This window comes from Ammospiza nelsoni, chromosome 27, assembly GCF_027579445.1.
Source record: "Ammospiza nelsoni isolate bAmmNel1 chromosome 27, bAmmNel1.pri, whole genome shotgun sequence".
Lineage (NCBI taxonomy): Eukaryota > Metazoa > Chordata > Aves > Passeriformes > Passerellidae > Ammospiza > Ammospiza nelsoni.
The window spans coordinates 3,077,304-3,102,159 of NC_080659.1; the positions used below are offsets into that span (position 1 = coordinate 3,077,304).

The 24,856-nt window shown below is 45.6% G+C and overlaps 1 protein-coding gene across 1 annotated transcript in view; it reads left to right on the plus strand.

Annotated features, from left to right (window-relative positions):
• The first annotated feature begins 10,268 nt into the window (after positions 1–10,268).
• Positions 10,269–24,856, plus strand: part of RFX2 (regulatory factor X2) — an 83,634-nt gene continuing 69,046 nt past the window's right edge. The window contains exon 1 of the mRNA XM_059489690.1: positions 10,269–10,350. The gene's annotated coding sequence lies outside the window, so the exon portion shown is untranslated. The remainder of the gene's footprint in view (positions 10,351–24,856) is intronic.

Here is a 24,856-nt window from a genome sequence, read left to right on the forward strand (position 1 = left end):
TGTCTCCAGAAAGTAATGTTAACTGGAATAAAAATGTGTAGAAAAAGTAGATTGAAATGTAAGGAGTGCAACAGGGCAGAGATAAAATAGGAGACAGTTTATTGTCTAGACCTAGAGTTGCAGTTATCTCTGTCTCTTGCCTATCTGTATTATTTTCTTCTCCTGCTTTGGTGAAAAAATGCTGCAAAATAATAATAATAATAATGCAAAATAATAAAATAATACTATCTCATTAAATCCTATGTCATGTATCCCTCATGCAATGCAAAACTTAAACTATGGCAATAGACTGGAATATTTCATTATCTCCATGTACCTAAATAAGACATTACAGAAATGAACTTCTTTCATTATTACTTTATATGAGTTTGAATCTGAATTTATTACATAAAATCACTTAATTAGAAGTCCAATGTCACACTTTCCCAGGTGAGCTGGGTTGTCACTCCTTGTGCCACAAGATCAGGGGACAGGAGGTGGCTGCAGGTTCAGCAGCCTCGAGCTCTGCTGGTAACACAGCCTGGACCTCGAGGGGAGCACCAAAACCTCCAACATTTTGTTTCTGTTGGGAAATCTGCAGTGAGAACACACAAAGAGCCTCCAGCTGATGGTCCTGGGTGAGTTACAGCAGTGGCTGGCCTGGCTGGGCTGGGATGTTACAGATTTTTATCTCTGTGATTAAAGTCAATTTTTCTGAAGTGTATTCACGCTCCTGGAGGGGTTTAAAAGATGTGGAGATGTGACACTTATGGACAAGGTTTAGTGAGGGCTGGCAGTGTTAGATTATTGGTTTTGGTGATTTTAAGCGTCTTTTCTAACTTAAATAATTTCCATTATGTTTTCATGTTTCTGCCTCATCTTGACATTTTCAGGTATTTCACATGACTAAGGCAGGGGGAGATGCCAGCAGGGACAGAGCTATCCCTACAAGAGAAGCGTTGGATTTTGCCCTTTTCTGACTTAGAGATGGGGTAACTGAGAGGTGTTTTAAAAAATTTTATTCCATTTTCATTCCTATGTGAAGGGTGAGACAATATAGATATTATAAGTCACCCTATATATATGTATATATATATATATGTGTGTGTGTGTGTGTGTGTGTGTGTATGTATATGTATCGTCCTATATCATATATATATTCATGTCTATATTTTAATTCAGATTTTCTAATTCTATTTCTCTCTCAACAATGCCTGTCTTATTCTCTAACATCTCTAAGTTAACATTTCTTATCTCAAAATTTACATACAAACACACACCTTCTATTAAACTTTAAAAATTCTCTACAAATTCATTTCCCACAAAGAAGAACATCAGGATCAGAGGCCCAGGATAAATTCAGATTTATCTGGGGCTGTGATATTCCAGATTTGTGCATGTCAAACCACACCACTGAGGGTAGGAACTCTGGTGCACAGGTTTGGTGAGACATGGGCTGGCTGCTGCTTCTTCTTTACCTCAGCCACAGATTTCCTGTGCCCTACAGAACATCACCCAGTGAAATCTCCATTTGTTCTTTCCTTTCCTACCATCATCTCTTTGTGCAGCTGTGGACACAGAGAGTGGAAATTTCTTCTTCAGCTGAACAGAGCCAGCCCTGTCTGCCCATCTGAATTACCCAACACAGGTTACATAATTCTCACTTTTATCACTGGCACTGGGTCTGGGAGCTATTCTGGGCTAGGACTGCTCTGATCACACTCCCAAATTCCAGCTCTAGAGTGGCAAAGTGACTCAACCCAAGCTGTTGCACCTCAGGACGTTGACTTGGAAGATAACAGGGCATGGAGGGCAATAAAATATTTCAGCAATTTCCACTTGAGGCTGGACAGGAGAAGATGGATGTGATGAGGAAACAGGCTGGAAACCACAGACAGAAGAGTCTCTTTGTACCTGAGTCATTTCCACGCTTAAACTGCTCGTGGTGTCTTTCCCATCAAGGACTTGCAACATCTTTTCTGGTCATGTGAAATGGTCTACAGCAAATAGGGGTGGCAAATACTGGAAAACCCAAAAAAACACAGCCCAAAAGCACCCAAACACAACAAAAAGACACACACAGTAACATCCCCACCAAATTATGCTTTAGATTAATATCCAACTCCCAACTGTCATAAATCAACAAAGCCAAGGGCTCATCACCAGGACACAGCAGCTGATAAGTGACCTTTATCTGCCTCTATGATTAAATGACTCTTCTGCAATTCTCATCAATAAAACAGGACAAAAGCTGTTTACCCTGGCCTGTCATGGGCATAAATTCCTTTTTTTTTTTTTTTTTAAACTCATTAAAAACTGCACACTCATGGGTTTTGAGACAACACAGAGCAGGCAAAGGCTGTTTATGCAATATGCAAAGTGTAGTGTGTGAAACACATATTTATAAAACCTGAAAAGCAGAGGATTAGGATTTCTTGGCTGTATAATTACTTAGTTTGATGTTAGATATCACCTCACTTCAGAGGCCATGCCTATATCCTCTGAATATTAAACTTAAACCCAAAAATGCAACACTATCTATGCCTGCAGGTAATCCCAGTTTTGGAAAAGAATTTGCTGGAAAGCCATTTGCTCTAAAATGGGATGGATACAGAAGTGCATGGAGAAAAAAATCCCATTGCACCTCCAGATCTCCAGTAAAAATGGAATTCTGTCTTTCCCCTTGCTGCTGGAGCAATGGGCTGCTCCCCCCAAGCCCATTCTAAAACCTTCAACTCTAAGTTTCCCACCCTGTGGTATCACACACTTCTATTCAAACTCCACACCCACAATCCCAGTTCTGTCATTCCCTTTTGGAAGCTTCTCCACGGCCTCAGGTCAATGCAGTGTTCTCCTGGGGGTCAGCATGGAAAGTCTGAAATTCTCAGCAGCCAGGGTTCCAACAGTTAACTGAGCTGGAGTGACATGCAGGACCTCTGCACCTCAATTCAGCCTGAAATGTTAATAATCCACAGGGCCACTTAATCACCGCTTGCTGTGGTTTTTAAACATAAACTCACCGGAGTGAAACAGTTACAGAGCTTCAAGAAGCTCACAGCCACCAGGATATTGAGCTTCCCCATGTCAACAAACCAAACCTTTTTTGCTCAATATTCACATTCCAAGCTTCCAGCAGTGTGCCCAGGGGGCCAAGAAGCAGACGTGGCTCGTGCCAGTCCCCAGTGCTGGGGTCACACCTCAGATCCTGGGGTCACACCTCAAATCCAGGGATGTTTTGAGCCCCTCATGATTCGAGGGGCTGGAGCATGTGCAGGGAAGGGAAAGGAGCTGGGAAAGGCTCTGGAGCACCAGTGTGGTGAGGAAGGCTCTCTCCAGGTGCCCCAGGGGCTCTTCCTTGCTGCCATGCAGGTGCTGAAGGTGCCATCACCGTGAGTTTGGTTGATTTTGTGCCCCCTTCCCACCACATCTCCCAGGCCTTCACTCTGATCCTGCCCAGCACTCCCTCAGGGCTCCTGGGCACTCTGCTCCAGCACCTGGGGAAATGAGAGCTGTGGAAATGAGAGGTTTTACAGCCCCTTCTGTGAGCCAGAGAGAATTTTGATCAGAGAATCCATGTTTGCCCCTGAAAGATTTTCCTACCAAGGTCATTGACAGAGAAACCAAGAAAGAAAGAAGGATAAATAAGAGAAACCTGCAACTATTCCAATAAACACTTTGTTTGTCTCTTGTAATCAATGAGTAAAGTGTAAACTTATGACCTTTGTAAGAATGTATAAAAGCATGCATGCCATAATAAAAACAAGAAACAAGTTTGAAGCTGTGGTATTCACATTCTCTGAACAAAGAGAGAGATAATTCTCTCTCAGGTTTTTTCCTGGAGAAGCACAGAGAGAAGAAGAGAAAACAATTCCCATCTCCATTTGCTGCTCCTGTTGTTTTTATATGTGTGGAATGTCTTAGGAAGATTGTTTACCTAAAATAATTTGCCAATTACATTCTATTGAAGATTGTTTTGATTCCTTGACCAATTGAGTCAAAGCTGAGAACTGACTGGAGACAGTGATGAGTTTTCTTTAGTATTCTTTGTACAGTATATTAGAGTATCTTGTGGTATTTTCAGGGTCCCCAGCACAAAGGAGGAATTGAGACTCTGACTCCATGTTCTTAGAAGGATAATTTATTATTTTATGTATTATGTTATGTTATATTAATTATATTATATTAATTATATTGTATACTAAACTATACTAAAGAATAGAGAGAGGATATTTACAGAAGACTTATCAAGATACTAATTATTATAGTATTATATATTACTTATATATTATAAGATACTATATATATACTTATAATATATACTTATATATTATAAGATACTAATTATTAGATACTAATTCGTGACTGACTCCTCAGAGTCCCAACACAGCTGATGGTGATTGCTCATTAAGTAAAAACAATTCACATGAAACCAATCACACAATCACCTGTTGTATAAACAATGTCCAAATCACATTCCAAAGCAGCAAAACACAGGAGAAGCAAATGACATAATTATTGTTTTTATTTTTCCCTGAGGCTTCTTAGCTTCCAAGGAGAATAAATCCTGGTGAAGCGATTTTTCAGAAAATATGACAGTGACAGTATCTCTATAGTATAGTTATAATATAGTATTAAAGTAATGTAGTATAGTTTAATAAAGCAATTGTTCAGCATTCTGAATCAATGGAATCAGATGCCAAGAATTTCTTCCTGATTTTACTATAGAAGCCTTCTGAAAATGGAATGTGTTTTTTTGTATTGTCTCTGTCTCAGTCCCCAGCCAACCTGTGCTTTGGGCAGAAATTCCATTTAAACCCTGCACAGTGCCTGTTCAGCCTCTGAGGGTTTAATTCCACAGAATTCCTCATGGATTCAGTGATATCAATCTGACTGCTCTTGATTTCATCCCAGTTGTGGACACATCCTCCTCCTGTGGGCTCGGGAGCTGCAGGGAGTGGCACACAAAAATCCCATAGGCACTATGTTTTTGGTTTTTTTCCATGACTTTATCCATTGGTTTTTTGTGCAATTCCCAGGCAGCTACAGCCAAACCAAACAGATAAAACTGCAGATAAATGCTTGGTCCTTTAAATCTCACAAAAGGAAATTTCCAGGGTGGGGGGAAAGAGAGCATTTGGGGTTTTAGGTGGGCTAAAAAATGTGTTAGGGGGGAGATGTGAGGTTGGGAAGAGTGATTTTCCCAAATCCCACATTGTGCAGGGAAGCTTTGCCAGGGATTGTTGGGATGAAACCCAAGGGAGACAGGAAAAAAGAGCACAGGAAGGGCTGAACATCCTCTCTTCTTTCTGCCACCTTCAACACTCACCTGTTTGCTTCCAGGCTGAGGGAAAAAATGCTCTGGGCCTCTGCCAGGACAGGACAGAACATCCCAAAACAGCCTGGGATTCATTATCCTGCTGGAAAAAGATCCCATAACAGCCTGGGATTCCCTTTCCTGCTGGAAAAAGATCCCATAACAGCCTGGGATTCATTGTCCTGCTGGAAAAAGATCCCATAACAGCCTGGAATTCATTGTCCTGCTGGAAAAAGATCCCCTAACAGCCTGGGATTCCCTGTCCTGCTGAAGGGACATCCCATAACAGCCTGGGATTTGTTGTCCTGTTGCAGAGAGATCCCATAACAACCTGGAATTCCCTGTCCTGCTGGAAAAATATCCCATAACAGCCTGGGATTCCCTGTCCTGCTGAAGGGACATCCCAAAACAGCCCGAAATTCCCTTTCCTGATGGAAAAAGATCCTATAACAGCCTGGGATTCACTGTCCTGCTGAAGGGACATCCCATAACAGCCTGAAATTCCCTTTCCTGCTGGAAAAGGATCCCATAACAGCCTGGGATTCCCTGTCCTTCTGGAGAGAGGCTGGGCAGAGCAGGACAGGGAAATTCCAGCCTGGAATTTCCTTGGCACAGCCACACTCCACAGCTTTCTCCTCCCAAGGCCAGCCCAAAGCACTGCAGGATGTTGCTGTGGTGGAGTTTGTGGTGCAGAAAACAAAACCCTGGGGTGTGCTTGGAGCAGGAGCTCAGCCAGGGCTGTGCCCAAGGAGTGTGGCAGGAAAAAGCTGCAGTTACCATTGGTATTTCTTTGGAAATAGGTGGGATGGAGATTAAATGGAGATTTAATCCCTAAGTGCAGCTCTGGAGTGACTCCCTGCCTGCAAAAGCAGGACCTGTTTATGTGCACCACAAATTGGGAATGAAATTATATTGAAATTTCATTTTATGGCCGGTATTTTAAAGGGGAAATCCACGATGACACATGAGATGATCCTCACAGCCTGCAGGGGAAACTGCTGTGGGACAGGGGACACAGAGAGGCACCAGCTCAGCCCCCAAATGCTCTGCACTGAGCTCACTCTGCAGCAAAACACAGCACAGAGAGAATAATAATTATTAGGGTTATTATTAGGGTTGGAATATAGAATCATTAGGGTTGGAAAACACCTCCAAGCATGGGAGGAAGCTGACACAGAAATCTCCCACGTGCTGTTTGGTCCCTGTTTGGAATGGGGATTCTCTCCCATTTAAAATTTTTTATTTAAGCAAAAATCCCAAAAGCATTTTTTAAATTTCTTTTATTTTTAACCCTCTGGGATTTTTTTTTTTTCACATAGGAAACAATTTAAAGGAATAGTTTCATTTCAGGTTTCATTTCCAGCACCTAAAACAACAACATTTTTCATGGATAAACACAATATTTCAAAGGATGCTGCTGCCTTTACAAGGAATTTGCTTTCACAGAAAACTGTTTTTCTGTTAAAATCTCCCTTTAGTGAAATCAAGTGAATCAATGAGATCCTTTGGGTTTGAGCTGAATTCCAGTTTTGCTTTGAGGAACATGCCCTCCTGTGGGTAGCAGAGACAGCTGCAGCAAGCTGGGAGAAAAGAGAAGGAACAGAAAAATCAAACTTCTCTTTCTTTACAACTTTTTGAAATTAATCTCCTTCCCCAGCCCCTGGTATTGTGTGAGAGGAGTGAGATCTGGCTCATGAACAGGCTGGAAAAAACAAAGAAAAATTCATCCCAGTGATCAGCTTGGCACAAGAAAATTGAAAAGAAATGAAAAATAATTAAAAATAAAAATGCTGTGGTGATTCTGCCTGACCCCCGTGGGCTGCAGGGTGTCCCAAAGGTGTTGTGCTGAGCATTATCAAAAATTTCAGGCATTATCAAAAATTTCAGTCATTATTAAGTGTTCAAAATTGTCTGTGGCACCTGGGGACAGGGTTGGGGCAATGCTGAGGTGGGTTTGAAGATCTCAGAGGGTTTTTCCAGCCCCAGTGTGATTCTGTGAATTTCAGGATGGTTTTGGCACCTGTGCTTTGGGTTTCACTCAGGAGGAAGAACAGGAGCACACCTAAATGTGTTTTATGTTTATTTTTGTTGTTCAGTGGGGAATTGTGCCCTAAAAAAATAAAAGTAACAGAGCTGCAACAACACGTGGGGCTGAGGAATTTCATTCAGCTCCTGGGAAATTTGAGTGATAATTCAAAATCAGTGTGGTGCAACTCAGTGTGGCCAAACCAAATGCATTTATTCCTGCTCAAGCAGGAAAAGGTGACCACAGGATTAAAAAATAGCTGTTTATTGAGTGGTTTTTAGGAAAAAAAAAAACCAAAAACCAGAGGATTTCTTCATTTCTTCATTTGTAAAACAAGAGATTGAGGGAAGGAATGAGAACAACCTTCAAACATATCAGGAGTGTTTAAGGCAAATCTATTAATCTGGTCTCAGTTTCCAGAAGTACAGGTGGATGTTTATTTGTTCTAGGTGATTTTTAAAAACTATTCCATATCAATTTTATCTTTTACTGGATGTGTCACTCACCTAAAAGTTGTTCTTTTAAAATATCCATGGCTTAAGCATTTACAACCGATTAAGAATAAAATTATGTATAAAACAGAATAAAAATAAAATATTTTAAAAATAAAATATTTTTTAAATAAAATAGAAATAAAATAAAATAAAAATAATAAAATAGAATAAAAATAATAAAATAGAATAAAAATTATTTTTCTCAGGAGTAAGCTTCTCCAAAGCTTACTCAGAATAAAAATTATTTTTCAGAGGAGCTTCTCCAAAGCTCACTCAGTGTGTCCACAGTGGTCAGACACACAACTCCATGAATTTTTCCAGCGTAATTCTGGTGGTAATCTCCCAAAAGCGGGAACAGCAACCCCAAATCTGCTCTCTAACCAGTGTCTAAAATTTAAATTGCCTCACTCAGTCACTTCCTTTTCCAGTAACTCCTTTCCAGAAGGGTTAGGTAAGAAAAATAATAATCCTGTGGTGTTTGGAGCAGACTGTGTTATTGGAGTCTCCATGGGTACAAATTCCACACACTTCCTTGGCTGAGGCTGGGACATACTTTTCAGAAAACGTTGCAGAAAAAATACATCATAAAAGCTTTTTTTTTTTTTTATTGCATGTCAGGAAAGCAATCCTGGAAATGGTGAAATACCTGATGGGGATTTTTCAGAGCAAGTGCTGGGGATTCTGCTGAATTTAACTGTAGGGGAAAACCCCAAAAAAACCCCACAAACAGAGATATTTCGTAAAGCTTTATTAAAAACGCTGCTTTACTTGGCAGCACCTGCATTCAAAAAATATGAGAGTGACTTAGAGCCTGGGCTGGGTTTCAGTGACAAAATAAAACAGGATGGGATGTGGGGAGTGAGGAACCACCCAGCCTGGCCTTGGGCACTGCCAGGGATCCAGGGAACAATTCCTGGCCAATATCTCATCTAAATGGGATTTTTTTCCCATCTAAATGGGATTTTTTCCCATCCAAATTTCAGTAGAAGCCATTCCCTGTGTCCTGTCCCTCCAGGCCCTGTTCCCAGTCCCTCTCCAGGTCTCCTGGAGCTGCTTTGGGCCCCACAATGGGGTTCTGAGGTGGCCCTGAAGCTTTCTCCTCTCCAAGAGGAAATAATTTCTGCCCAATATCTCATCTAAATGGGATTTTGTTCCCATCTAAATGGGATTTTTTCCCATCTAAATTTCAGTGGAAGCCATTCCCTGTGTCCTGTCCCTCCAGGCCTTGTCCCCAGTCCCTCTCCTGGAGCCCCTTTAGGGCCCTGCAAGAGTTCTGAGGTGTCCCTGGAGCCTTCTCCTCTCCTGCCAGGGAACAATTCCTGTCCCATATCCCATCTAAATACGATTTTTCGCCATCTAAACGTGATTTTTTCCAAACTAAATATCACTATTTCAGGGGGAAGCCATTCTTTGTGCCCTGTCCCCAGGCCCTCTCCTGGAGCCCCTTCAAGGCCCTCAGGGGGCTCTGGGCTCGCCCTGGAGCCTTCTCCTGTCCTGACACTGAAAAATTCCTGCCCAATATCCCATCTAAATGGGATTTTTCCCATCTAAATTTCACTTTTTCAGTTTAAAGCCATTCCCTGTGTCCTGTCCCTCCATGCCTTGTCCCCAGTCCCTCTCTTGGAGCCCCTTTAGGCCCCTCAAGGGGCTCTGAGCTCTCTCTGGAGCCCCCATGTGAGCACCCCCAGCCCGGAGCACCCCCGTGGCTCTCTCTGGAGTTTTCCGGCAGTTCCAGGTCCTGGTGCCGCAGTCCCGGCGCGGGGCTCTGTCCGTCTGTCCGTCTGTCCGTGCAGGACGATTTTCTGTCCCAAGGCTTCTCCTCGCACCCCCCCCCGCATCCCCCCGAGCCCCGGAGGGAGCAGCATTTCCCGGATATTCCCCCAATTCGGGGGGCAGCAGCATTTCACCGAAATTCCCCCAATTCGCCCCAAACCCCGCCCGCTCCCACCCGTTGTTGTCGGTGACGTCACGCCCCGTCGCCATGACGACGGCTTGATGTCACGTGGAGTTGGTGAGAAAAAATACCCAACAACAACCCTATGGGCAACCCGCCCCTTTGGAATGTTTAACAGCGGGAAAAGAAACTTTTAAAAAATTTTTTTCTTTTTTTTTTGGGTGATTTATTGAGGTGAAATCATCGCGCAGGCCCCGCCCCCTCTCCCCCCTTACAGCTTCCCCGCGTCCGCGCGCGCGCGCGTCATGCGCCCGGCCCCGCCCCGCGCCGAGGCGCCAAACCGCGCGCCAACGGCCGGCCACGCCCCCTCCGCCACGCCATTGGTTTTCCCTCCTCGAGTCTCGCCTCTTTGCGTGACAGGCAGGCGCTATACCAATAGAAAGCGGAGAAACGCCGGGCACGCCTCTTCAGGGCGGGGCCGGGCGGTGACGCGCGGGGCCGGGGTAGCAACAGTTGCCTCGAGACCCGGCGCCCGGCGCCATAGTGACCGTAGCCCTGGAGACTGTTACTTGCCAACGGCGGCAACGCGCGGCCCCGGCGGCCGGAGCCCAGCGCAGCCCGCGGCACCCGGCGGCGACGGCAGGTGAGCGGGGCTGCCCCGTGACGGGCTGGAAGTGGGACCGCGGCCGGGGGGGGGGGGGGGGGGGGGGTGCAGGGATGTGCGCGGTCTCCGCGTCCTCCGCGGGGCCGGCGCGGCGCGGGGCCGGCGCCGCGGAGCGGGCTTGTCCCGGCGCGGGATGCGCGGACCCGCTGCGCGCCGGGGCGGGGGGCGCCGGTCGCGCCGCCCTCGGAAAGTTGGGAGCGGGGGAGCGGCGGAGGCGGCGCCGCTGAACCGCCCCGGGCTCCCCCTCCCCGGGCCGGGGCCGCTGCCCCGGGGCACCGCCCGCAGCGCGGCCCCGCCCGGCCACGGGAACCGACACCGCCCGGCCGGCGGGGGGGCCGCGGGCCCGCGATCCGCCGCTCCCGGCTCCGCGGGGCTGCCCGAACTCCGCGCTCCCGGTTCCCCCGTGGGGCTGCTCGGAACTCCGCAATCCCGGCCCCGGCGGGGACGCGGCGCTGCCGAGGGGTCCCAGCCGGTCCGCGAGCCCCAAAGTGTCCGCTCAGGGTCGGGAGGGGGCCCGATGGGGTTGTAGTCGGTACCGCTCAGCACTGTACCCGTGCTCTCCCTCTCTCCATTCTGTCCAAGTCCTTCTCTTCCTTCTGTCCCCCTCTCCGTGCTGTCCCCGTCCTTCTCTTCCCGCTGTTCCAGTCCCTCTCTTCCTGCTCTCCCCGTCCTTCTCTTCCTTCTGTCCCTCTCCCCATGCTGTCCCCGTCCCTCTCTCCATGCTGTTCCGGTCCTTCTCTTCCCTCTGTCCCCGTCTCTCTCTTCCTGCTCTCCCCGTCCTTCTCTTCCTTCTGTCCCCATCTCTCTCTTCCCGCTGTCCCCGTGCCTCTCTTCCTTCTCTCCCCCTCTCCATGCTGTCCCCGTGCCTCTCCTTCTGTCCCCGTCCTTCTCTTCCTTCTGTCCCCCTCTCCATGTTGTCCCCGTCCCTCTCTCCATGCTGTCCCTGTCCTTTTTTCCCGCTGTCCCCCTCTCCATGCTGTCCCCCTGTCCCGTCCCCCTCTCCGCGCTGTCCCCGTCGCCCCCTTGCGCTCCTCCTCCTCCTCTTTGGGGGTGGAGGGAGGTGATTTCAACTCCAGCTCGTCCCTGGAGTTTGCCAGAGCCGGGAGATCTCGGCGCTCGCTTTCTCGAGCCGGGCTTAGAAACGAGGGGAAATCGCAGCGAGAGCTGTTTGCAAGCATCCGCCGTCTGTTCTTGATGTGGTTTCTGCTGTTGGTTTTGAATAAAGTGTGTTGTGAAACAAGATTCATCTCCTGTTAGAGTGGGATTTTGTGGACGTGCCTGTTTCAAGCGTGAGTTCCCGCTCCCTGATTAAATGTTTCCATTCTTTTTGCTTAGATAGCGCTCCGAGACTTTATTTTGGCTTTGCAGTTGAAAGAGGCGAGACTTACTAACTAAAAAGCAGAATTAATAATAATTTTATTAAATATTGTTAAATCTACTTTACCTTTTTGCATTTGGAATGTCCTTAAACTGAGGCTTTAACTGGTAGATTAAACTGAGAGCTCAGCTTTGGAATCATTTACTCGAGGCTTTTTTCATCTGCTTCGGCCCAAACTTTTCAAGTTTATCTTGCTTACAAATTATTTGAGAACAGAAAGTAACGCCTGGCTTAGAGAGAAGAAAAAAATCAGTCTCTAAATACCAATCTTAAGCTCCTGGGCTTCCCTCTTCGCCTCTGCTGTTTCACTTTTCAGTCTGAGTTTGCCTCAGCCAGTGCAGGATCAGTTCAGTCTCAGGTTTTATTTTAAAGTGGCACATTTAGTAAAAGGAGAGGCATTTTGGGAGGCTCTGTCGTGGTTACCTCGTTCAAAATGGGCTGAATCAACGTCTGACTGTGTCTGCTGAGAGAGTTTGGGATGAACAGTTTGATTTCTGGGTGGCTGCTGAGGCAAACCCCCAAAGCAGGGCCTTGTAGGACTACAGAGGTGTTGGATACATGAAAATCTCATTTTTAATTTTTTTTTGTTAAACCCAACACATCCAGCTGTGTCTTTACCTCTCAGTGTTGCCGTCCCAAAGGAGGGGAGATGGATTGGAATTCTGTGAGATGTGTTTCATTTGCCTTGAGGTTACACAGCTGTGGGCAGGCTCCAGGGGTTTGTTGTTTGGAGTTGGTGTTGTCAGAGCTGTTCCCATAACCACGAGCTTTGGAACTGCTCATCTTTTTAATCAGAATCTGAGTTCTCAGGTAACAACAGGATCTTGGCCTGAAGGCTGGAAGTGCAGACAGAAGGGGTTGACAGCTGGAATTTCTTTGTCCCTGCGTGCTTCTTGCAGAACAGGAATGATCCCAGTGGGGATGGGGATGGGAGCATCCAGTGCCACAGAGGAAAGGCAGAATCAGGTCCCTCACGGCCGCCCCTGCTTTGCATCTCCCTGCTGAGCCATTTGCATCTCATGAATTCCTCTCTCAGGAGCAAAGCCCCCAAGAGCCAGCTCTGCTCCTGTGAGAAATCTGCAGCACCTGGAGAGGGGCTGACACTGCAGGCAGCGCCCTGGGGTCTTTCCTTTAGCCCTCTCAAAGAGTGTTTTGTAGGATTGCCATATAAATTTGTAGGATTACCATAAAAATTTGTAGGATTGCCTTATAAACTTGTAGGACCGCCTTATAAATTTGTAGGACCACCATATAAATTTGTAGGTTTGCCTTATAAACTTGTAGGACCACCATATAAATTTGTAGGATTGCCATATAGACTTGTAGGACCGCCATATAAATTTGTAGGATTGCCATATAAATTTGTAGGATTGCCTTATAAACTTGTAGGACCACCATATAAATTTGTAGGATTGCCTTATAAACTTGTAGGACCACCTTATAAATTTGTAGGATTGCCTTATAAACTTGTAGGACCACCATATAAATTTGTAGGATTGCCTTATAAACTTGTAGGATTACTGTATAAATTTGTAGGATTGCCTTATAAACTTGTAGGACCACCTTATAAATTTGTAGGATTGCCTTATAAACTTGTAGGACCACCTTATAAATTTGTAGGATTGCCATATAGACTTGTAGGACCGCCATATAAATTTGTAGGATTGCCTTATAAACTTGTAGGACCACCATATAAATTTGTAGGATTGCCTTATAAACTTGTAGGACCACCTTATAAATTTGTAGGATTGCCTTATAAACTTGTAGGACCACCATATAAATTTGTAGGATTGCCTTATAAACTTGTAGGATTACTGTATAAATTTGTAGGATTGCCTTATAAACTTGTAGGACCACCTTATAAATTTGTAGGATTGCCTTATAAACTTGTAGGACCACCTTATAAATTTGTAGGATTGCCATATAGACTTGTAGGACCACCTTATAAATTTGTAGGATTGCCATATAAATTTGTAGGATTATTGTATAAATTTGTAGGATTGCCTTATAAACTTGTAGGACCACCATATAAATTTGTAGGTTTGCCTTATAAAGTTGTAGGACCACCTTATAAATTTGTAGGATTGCCATATAAATTTGTAGGACCACCTTATAAATTTGTAGGATTGCCATATAAATTTGTAGGATTACCGTATAAATTTGTAGGATTGACTTATAAACTTGTAGGACCACCATATAAATTTGTAGGATTGCCTTATAAACTTGTAGGACCACCATATAAATTTCTAGGATTGCCTTATAAACTTGTAGGACCACCTTATAAATTTGTAGGATTGCCTTATAAACTTGTAGGACCACCATATAAATTTGTAGGATTGCCTTATAAACTTGTAGGATTACCATATAAATTTGTAGGATTGCCTTATAAACTTGTAGGATTACCATATAAATTTGTAGGATTGCCTTATAAACTTGTAGGATTACCGTATAAATTTGTAGGATTGCCTTATAAACTTGTAGGACCACCATATAAATTTGTAGGTTTGCCATATAGACTTGTAGGACCACCATATAAATTTGTAGGATTGCCATATAAATTTGTAGGAGTACCATATAAATCTGTAGGATTGCCATATAAACTTGTAGATTTGGCCCATAAATGGAGGCATCTCCTGCATCAAGGGACTTGGGTCCACACTGAGCCCCTGCAGCCGGGCTGGGAAGGGAGGGATGGGGTCACCCATCCCAGGATTTAAGGCTGAGTGTGGTCTAGAGAGAGTTGGTGTTAAATTGTGTGTCAGGTATGGGAAGGTACATCAGAAATACACTTTCTGTGTCATTTTGTGTGTGTAAACACCATCAGACCCATCCCTGGCCGTGGCCAAGGCCAGGCTGGATGGAGCTTGGAGCACCCTGGGCTTATAGAAGGTGTCCCTGCCCATGGGACAGGGTGGAGCAAGGTGGGATTTAGGCTCCCTTCCATCCCAAACTATCCTGGAATTCTGTAACTATCGAGATGACATCATTTCTCCTGCTTTTTGGGGGAAATCCTCCAGCTGAGAGTATTCCCTGCCACTAAAAGCCACTTTCTGCCCCAAAATAACTTCAGTGCTGCAGAACAGCCGGCGCCACTCATTGTCTTTAAATAACCCCGTGCTTGTAACACCTCGGAGCACCGACAGCTGCCACGTTTCATCACAACATCTTTTCCCTGCCCATGGAGGGCCGTACACAGAGCGGCTTTGGCGGATCCCAGCCCATTTCCCCCGCTCGAGCCGAGCTAAAAGCGGAGCCCGGGCTCGGTGCTGATTCAACAGGCGGGGCCCGCCCGCTCTCGGCAGTCTCTGCTGGAAGTGCCGAGTTATTTTTAACCCCACATCTCCCTCCCCGGCTGCCTCCCTCGGAACAAATGCCAGAGCTGTGCAGGGCTGGGTGCGGGCCAGCGGGAGCACAGCGTGCCCGCCCGGCCCCGGGGATTGGGATCCATCGGGTTCCAGGCTGGGATCCATCGGGATCGGGGTTGGGATCCATCAGGATCGGGGTTGGGATCCATCGGGATCGGGGTTGGGATCCATTGGGACCCGGGTTGGGATCCATCAGGATCGGGGCTGGGATCCATCGGCATTGGGGCTGGGATTCATTGGGATCTGAGCTGGGATCCATCGGGACTGGGGCTGGGATCCATCAGGATCCAGGCTGGGATCCATCAGGATCCATCGGGATCGGGGTTGGGATCCATCGGGATCGGGGTTGGGATCCATCAGGATCAGGGCTGGGATCCATCGGAATTGGGGCTGGGATCTATTGGGATCAGGGCTGGGATTCATTGGGATCAGGGCTGGGATCCATTGGGAGCTGGGTTAGGATCCAGTGGGATCGGGGCTGGGTTCCATCAGGATTAGGGCTGGGATCCATCGGGATCAGGGTTGGGAATCCATCGGGATCCGGGGTGGGATCAATCGGGATCCAAGTTGGGAATCCATTGGGATCCATCAGGATCCAGGCCGGGATCCATCAGGATCCATCGGGATTGGGGCTGGGATCCATCAGGATCCAGGCTGGGATCCATTGGGATCCATCAGGATCCATCGGGACCCGGGTTGGGATCCATCAGGGTCTGCACTGGGATCCATTGGGATTGGGGTTAGGATCCATTGGGATCCAGACTGGGATCAGGGCTGGGATCCATCAGGACCCAGGCTGGCATCCATCAGGATCTTGGCCTGGATCCATCAGGACCCAGTCTGGGATCCCTCAAGATCCGGGCTGGGATCCATTGGGATCTGGGCTGGGATCCATTGGGACCTGGTTTGGGATCCATTTGGATCCAGGCCTGCGGTGCCGATATTGGACACGCCCAAAGGGGAGGTTTCTGTCTGCAATCTGCCCTTTCAGACTCGTTGTTTTGTCTTATTTGGGCTGGCGAGTCTTTATTCCTTTGTTCAAACACACAAATCCAGCTGATTGTCTGGGAACGTGCTGGCCTTCCCTGGTCTGTCCAGCAGCTTAGGGATAATTCTCCAAAAATTCATAAATAGATGATAAAACCTTCCTTCAGCACAAGCTATGGACCCCTTAACACAGGAATCCAAGCAGTTCATGGAATAATTATCAATAAATTCATAAATAGGTGACAAAATCTTCCTTCAGCACAAACCCTGGACCTGTTAACACAAGAATCCAAGATGCTCATGGAATAATTATCCATGAATTGATAAATAGGTGACAAAACCTTCCTTCAGCACAAGCTGTGGAACCCTAAACAGAGGAATCCAAGCAGTTTATGGAATAATTATCCATAAATTCATAAACAGATGATGAAATCTTCCTTCAGCACAAACCATGGACCTCTAAACAGAGGACTCCAAGCAGTTCATGGAATAATTATCCATAAATTCATAAATAGATGACAAAACCTTCCTTCAGCACAAACCATGGACTCCTTTACCTACTGAGCAAAGAGGAAGGAATCCAAGCAGTTTATGGATTAACTATCAATAAATTCATAAATAGATGGTAAAACCTTTCTTCAGCACAAACCATGGACCTCTTAACACAAGAATCCAAGCAGTTTATGGAATAATTATCCATAAATTCATAAATAGGTGACAAAATCTTCTTTCAGCACAAACTGTGAACCTCTAAACAGAGGAATCCAAGCAGTTCATGGAATAATCATCCATAAATTCATAAAACCTTCCTTCACAAACCTGTAATCCCTGAGCAAAGAGGAATCCATTTGTACAGGGCACTTCCTACAGTCCCTTTTCTTAGCACACAAAGCACAGAGAGGAAATTATTTAATGGTCATATTAATACACAAATTATTTTTATTTGGGGGGAAAGCAGAAAAAACAAACCCACTTTCAGCTTTTGGTGATGTTTTATAAGGGATGGCAATGTTTGTATTTCAGAAATTATTTCAGGACATGTTAATACACAAATTATTTACAGATTGGGGGGAAAGAGAAAAAAACAAACTTACTTTCAGCTTTAGGTGATGTTTTATGAAAGATGGTGATGTCTAGAGAAGTTTAGATGTTGTTAATTCAGCTGAGTTCTTAAAACAATAGGTGGTTATGTCTAGACATGTGATTTCATGCCAGTGAATGAGAAACTTTTCCTCTTCCCACAGTATTCCTGCTCACTTATGTCACTGCAGGGGTTAGGCAGTGTCTGCCCTGCAATAAAGTTAAAAGGTGTATTTTAAATTGCAACAGGAGCAAGAAGTTTCCCAAACAGAGCTTTAGAAACTGTTTTGGTTCCTTGATCTGGTCATAAAATCACAGAACCTTTCCCTGAGATCCATCCCAACACCCAGCCACAATTTCATGGCTATTTCCTGATGTCCTCAGGAGTGAAGAGCTGTAGAAATCCCAAATGAAGGCATTTAAAAACTCATTTAAAGACAATTCATAAGTTTGGTTTATTCCTGAGTTAGATTTCTATTAGAAATTTCTTTTTCTGAGTTTAATAAATGGCAGAGAAGTCTCAGAGTTGTACAAATGTGTCGTGGGAGGAAACTTTGCAAGAGGTTAATGACAGAACATTGCAGTGAAAGGAACAGGTCACACAATGCTGCACCAATAATGACTTTCATGTAAAGAATATGCAAACAAAAATCAAATGCTTTGTTTTCTTGTCCCAAATCTGAAAGAAATCCTCAGCAAGAAGCTGACAGAAATAATAATTACATTGACTGTAGAGCTATTCCTCCCTGATGAGCTCACTGGTGCATATTCCCACCATCCAGGTTCCACAGTTTTTTATTTTTTTCTCCTGTGTGAGGTAGTTTTTCTTTGGCTTCATGTGCAGGATGTGTGGATGTGTGTGAGGACAAACAGCAGCAGGTACCTCATGCAGGCTCTGAGGAGCTTGAGACACGTCCCTGAATCCCCTGGCAGGGCTGGTGCCTTGTGAAGGCTGACCTAAAACAGGGAATGGCTTCCCACTGAGATTTAGATGGAAAAAAAATCCCATTTAGGTGGAATATTGGGAAAGAATTGTTCCATGGCAGAGCTGGGGGTGCTTACCTGGACAAGAGAAGGCTCCAGGGAGAGCTCAGAGTCCCTGGTAGGGCCTGAAGGAGCTCCAAGAGAGGACTGGGGACAAGGCCTGGAGGGACAGGACACAGGGAATGGCTCCCAGTGGAAAAGGGGAGTTTTTTGTGGGGTATTTGGAAGGAATTGTTCCCTGGCAGGGTAGGGAGGAGCTGGGATGGAATTTGCAGAGCAGCTGTGGCTGCCCCTGGATCCCTGGCAGTGCCCAAGGCCAGGCTGGACAGTGGGAGGTGTCCCTGCCATGGCCAGATGTTCTCCAAGGTTCCTCCCCACCCAAACCATTCCATCCTTGTGAAGGCTGACCTAGAACAGAGATTACACAGAGCTAAAGAATAAAGCAGGATTTATTAAGAGGCCTCAATGGATCCACCTTGGGCAGCACAAGAGCCCAGCCAGGGCTGCACCCAAGGTGAACCAAAATGGTCACAAAATGCACAACTGATCACAGGGTCTCTCACTTTTGTAAGTTCTGCTCCATTTGCATATTGGAGTTAATTATCCAATTAATCCATGCAGTCCCATCCTTCTTGTGTCCAGCCCACGTTGTTTGTGCTCTTGGGCCTGAGATTTGGATCATTTGTCCTTGGTCCCCAGCTGGAGCAGGAATTGTTTTGTCTCCCTGCTCTGTGCACAGAGCTCATCATCCCCTCATGTGAAGCCCAGACCCACCCACTAAAGCAGCACAGAATCTGAAAAATAGAAAAGCTCAAACCTGAGGCATCAGGATGACTCCATGCTCTGACTTCTTCAGGGCATCTCTGATCTTTACAAAGTCTCATCCTGGCAAAGTAAAGGTGGAACATGAGCAGGAACAAAGCAGAGCTCCAGGGGATGGCTCCGTGTTCAGCATCTCTGAATCAGCACTGGCAGGACAAGGGGGATGGGTTGAAACTGAAAGAGAGGAAATTTAGGGTTGAAAACCAAAGAAATTCTTCACTGACAGGAGGGTGAGCCAAAGGTTTTCCAGAGATGTGCCTGCCTCATCCCTGGCAGTGCCCAAGGCCAGGCTGGACAGGGCTTGGAGCACCTGGGATGGTGGAAGGTGTCCCTGCCATGGCAGGGGTGGGATGGGCTGAGCTTTAAGGACCTTTCCAACCCAAATAATTCCATGATTCTGTGAGATTTCCTGGCTCCCTGTCAAATCCAGGGCTCACCTTCCAGGCCTTTCAGAGCAGTTCAAATCCCAGCAATTGCTGTTTGTGTTCAGCATGTCTGAATCAGGAGTGGCAGGACAAGGGTGAATGGGTTGAAACTGAAAAAGAGGAAATTTAGGGTTGATATTGCTCTTTGGCACATAAAATTAAATTTCCTCCATCTCTTCTAGAGAAAAGTATTCTGGCTGGATTCACTTCTCTCCCAATGATCTTTGGAGTGCAAATTTTTCCCTTTACAATCAGGAACCAAACCCTTCTCCAAACTCACAAACATCCCTTTTGCAGCCATGCTGGGGATGAGGGAGTCCTTGTGGGCTCCACACATCAGGAGCAAATCCAGGTGTGAAGAGAGATGGTTCTGTCTCCATGGCTGAGTTTGGGAAGTGCCTCATTCATTTGGAAGCACGAGGATGAAGTGATGTTTGGGGTGAAACACCAGGAATTCAGGAATTTGGCTGGGATTACGTGGCTGGTGGTTCTTTGAGGTTAACACGAGGCAAAGGGTCCTGCTGAATGGAGCCTTTAATTAAGGATGCCTCTTCTGGAGGTGTCACTAGTTAAGAATGACAAGAAACATCAGGGGAAAGAGGAGAGAAGGGGGAAAAGTGGGGGTGGAATGATTATAGGCAAACAACCTCAGCAGAATTAGCAATTTCCTTAACAACCACCTGGTTAGTCATTGTCAGACTGTTCCTTGTATCAGCTTAAGATCCCATTGCCACCATGACAACCCTGGAACTGTTCTGGAGAATTTCTGGCTTAACACACAGCTGATTAAACATTCAGCCTGCCCAGGGAATGATATCAGTTATTCTTGTTCTTCTGACCTCTGGTGTCTGAGAGTCCTGGAGGTTTTAGATAAAGCAGCTGCCCTTGCCCTTTTGCACTGAATTTTTATTTTTATTTTTATTATCATATAGAGACATCCAGCAGTGCTACACAGCAATAGTGATGGCCTCAGTGAAGTGCTGGTGGAAGTTATTGTGTTCCCCTGATTTGTGAAGGTTATTTATGATGGATGATTGACTTCTGGAGCACCTGAGCATCTGATGATGCTTTTGCACACAGGGTTTCTCATGTTTTAGGTGCTGTTGGATTAGAGCATCAACTCATGTGAAAGGACATGGCTTAAACTGAAGGGAGGGCAGGTTTAGATGAAATGTCAGGAAGGAATTTTCCCTTTGTTGGTGATGAGGTTGTGGCACAGATTGCCCAGAGAAGCTGAGGCTTCCTGGAAGTGTTCCTGGATGGGTGGTGAGAAGGTGGCAGGAGGCAGAACAGGAGGAGCTTTAAGGTCCTTTCCAACCCAAACCATTCTGGGATTCTTTTTCTGTTCCCTTCTTGATTTTCTCCAAGATCTGATCCTGAGCTGAGCTGATTTTTTCCTAATATGCTAATTAGGTTTTTCCTAATGTCCTGCCTATAGGATAGGATCTCACCAACTTCCTAATACCCAAACTACATTTTTTCCCTGATATCCAACCTGTATTTCCCTTGGTGCAGCTCGAGGCTGTGTGCTCTGGTTGTGTCAGTTCCTGCAGACAGAGCCCAGCCCCAGCTGAGCACAGGCACCTTTCAGGAGCTGCAGAGAGCGATGGGGGCACCCCTGAGTCTCCTTTTCTCCAGGCTGAGCACCCCCAGCTCCCTCAGCTGTTCCTCACAGGGTTTGTGCTCCCAGCCCCTCACTGACAGAGCTCCCAGGGGTGTCAGGGTGAGGTTTGGGCTCTTTCTTTTGGAAGTGCCCCACTCATTTGGAAGCATGAGGATGAAGTGATGAATCCTGTGCAGGTCCAGGAGCTGCACTGATGATCCCTGTGGGATCCAGCTCAGGATTTTCTGGAATTCTGTGAGCCCAGGCTGGAGCAGGAGGCTCCTGGAGGTGTGTGCTGAGGTGGACAATGAAGTGTGCACACCCTTCTCTGTGCAGCTCATGGGAAACAAGGATGGATCCTGCACAGAGCTGGATATTCCAGCAGCTCTGGGGCCTTTCTCACCAACACTTTCATATTTTCTGTTAGCCAGGCTCTTGTTTGGCAGTGCAGGGAGGTTGTGCAGCCTCTGATAAGCTGGGAGGAAGCAGTTGGGAGATAAGCTCAGGCTCTGGGTGTGCTGGAGCTGCTGTTGTCAGTGCTGTCACCTCGCTGCTCTGTGCAAGGATATTTTTCTCCTCCTTCCCTGAGCTGTCTGGGATGGTCCAGTCTAAAAAACAACTCAAAATTCACCTCTGGGCTGTGAAATGTGGATTAAGTGCACATGGACTGGTTCTGCTTAATTTGTCCTGCATTTAAACAATTTCTTGTGCTGCTCAAACCCCCACCCTTCCCCCCAAAGGAGATGAAACACAGATCTTTTCAAATATTCATGACCTTAAATGACCAATCATGGGAGGAAATTTTTCTTTAATAGGTACAAATAAGAAGAGAAATAATGGCTCCTGGTCACCAGGCTGGTCTTCAAAGCTTCCTTCTTCCTAGCAAATATTTATTCTCCTTAATGTGACAGATGTGAACCTCTGTTAGAAGACTTCCACCTGCCAGGAAGGTGAAATATCCTCCACAGAATATTTCTTTAAACCCCTTAAAGAACCTGGGGCTTGCCTGCCCAGCTCTCACAGCTGCTTGCATGCAGAATGTAATTTTTTCTATATGAAAAATATGGAAGAAACAGCACCCCTCAAACCAGAAATGCAAAGTTCACCCTCATATTTTAGGCACATCCTCTGCCACATTGTCCTGCACCCCTCTGAGCTGAGTTGGGCTTGCAGAAGCAAAGTTGTTGCTACTCCTGGTGTAACTCAGAGATCTGTTGGGGTCCATGTTTATGACATGAGTTGTTACTATTAATATTTTTTGTTATGAGGAAACATTAGAGTAAAAATAATGTATGTAGTGACAAGAAAGAAATTTATTATCAAAGAAATTGATGATAATAATTATCAAATAAATTTATAATAATAATTATCAAAGAAATTGATAATACTTAGGAATTAATTAGATTATATACATAATTAATATATATTAAATTATATAATTATTAAGTATTATAGCAGTGAATTTTTATTTTAGAGTTTGTAATAGTTGACAGATTTTATTATTAATTTATTAATTAAATATTTAATATTATTACATCTATTCATTAATTATTAAGTTTTTATAAATTATTCAGTAATATAGCATTAAATTCTTATTTTAGAGTTTGTATAGTTGATAAATTTTAAATTAGTAGAGAGTTTTAATTTAAATTTAGTAATTTTAGTAAATTTAGTAATTTAATTTAAATTTGGTAATTTAAATTTAGCAATTTCATTTAAATTTAGTAATTAAAATAAATTTAGTAAATTAATAGAGAATTTAATTTAAATTAGTAGAGATCTTCTCACGCCGAGGAAGGAGGGTTAATTATTTAATTATTCTGTGCCAGGACATTCCAGCACAGCTGCGTCACCCAGGCTGCTGGGATGGGCTCTGCTCCTCTTGAGGCAGGAACCTCGGGGCTGTTTGAGTTAATAACCCTGTTAATTACCCTGTTAATTAGGGATAAACCCCATGGAGCCAGGGAGAGCTCAGAGCCCCTTGCAGGGCCTGAAGGGCTCCAGGAAAGCTGCAGAGGGACTGGGGATAAGGCCTGGAGGGACAGGACACAGGGAATGGCTCTCACTGAAAAAGTGAAACTTAGATGGGAAAAATACCATTTAGATGGAAAAAAACTCATTTAGATGGGAAAAAAACCCCACATTTGGATGGGATATTGGGCAGGAATTGTTTCCTGGCAGGAAAGGAGAAGGCTCCAAGGAGAGCTCAGATCCCCTTGAGGGCCCTAAAGGGGCTCCAGGAGAGGGACTGGGGACAATGGATGGAGGGTCAGAACAGGGAACAACTTCCCACTGGAAAAGTGGCATTTAGGTGGGAAAGAAATGCCATTTAGATGGGATATGGGGCAGGAAATGTTCCCTGGCAGGAGAGGAGAAGGTTCCAGGGAGAGCTCAGAGCCACGTGCAGGGCCTGAAGGGGCTCCAGGAGAGCTGCAGAGGGACTGGGGACAAGGCCTGGAGGGACAGCGCACAGGGAATGGCTCCCACTGGAAAAGAGGAGATTTTTGTGGGGTATTTGGAAGGAATTGTTCCCTGTGAAGGTGGAGAGGGGGTGGGATGGAATTCCCAGAGCAGCTGTGGCTGCCCCTGGATCCCTGGCAGTGCCCAAGGCCAGGCTGGACATTGGAGCACCCTGGGACAGTGGGAGGTGTCCCTGCCATGGCCAGATGTTCTCCAAGGTTCTTCCCACCCAAACCATTCCGTTGATGCCTTGTGAGGGCTGAGCTAGAAAGGAGACTGGACAGAGTTACAGAATAAAGCAGGATTTATTAAGAGGCCTCAATGGATCCACCTTGGGCAGCACAAGAGCCCAGCCAGGGCTGCACCCAAGGTGAACCAAAATGGTCACAAAATGCACAACTGATCACAGGGTCTCTCACTTTTGTAAGTTCTGCTCCATTTGCATATTGGAGTTAATTATCCAATTAATCCATGCAGTCCCATCCTTCTTGTGTCCAGCCCACGTTGTTTGTGCTCTTGGGCCTGAGATTTGGATCATTTGTCCTTGGTCCCCAGCTGGAGCAGGAATTGTTTTGTCTCCCTGCTCTGTGCACAGAGCTCACCATCCCCTCATGTGAATCCCAGACCCACACATAAAGCAGCACAGAATCTGAAAAACACAAAAGCTCAAACCTGAGGCATCACCACGATTCTGTGATCACAACAAAGACAGAGAATGGATTGCAGTGAGTCTCTCTGTGCACCACTTTGTCCTTTTCAGCCCCTTTTCATAGGTAAAATCTGCCATACAAACCTGATCCCCCTCATCATGCTCAGGATTTTGCAGTCCCTGACTGCTGCCCTGTGGGGAAATGTGCTTTGCCATCAGCCCCACAGGTTCCTTGCAGGCTCTGTGGTTGTGAATATCAAAATCACCACTTGTTTGCTGGGGACTGAAAGGAGACATTTTCATATCAAAACATCTGAGGGTGTGACTGTCACAAGAAAATCTCTGGCTTTTCAGGCCCTGGGGCTGCAGCTGTACCAGTGTCTGTGGGATTTGGGTTATTTCCTAGATATTTATGCACAATGATATATAAAATATACCTTATACATACATGTACAGACACATTATGTATTTCTAAGAGTAAATTGTGATCAAGTGCAGTTCCAAGGGTGTTTATTCCACATTTCTGATTCATCTCTTTGCCTCTGGACTCCATCCTCACTGGGGTTTTTGTGCCACCTTAGACTCCCCTGTGCCAGGAGTCCCCTGAGGCACAAATTAATCTCTGATCTAGCCAGCCCCATATTCCTCTGATCCACAATCCACATCCTTTGGCACTTCAGAGTGTGTTTGGGAAATTCTGCTTTATTTGCTGTGTGCTTTCATTTCCATTTT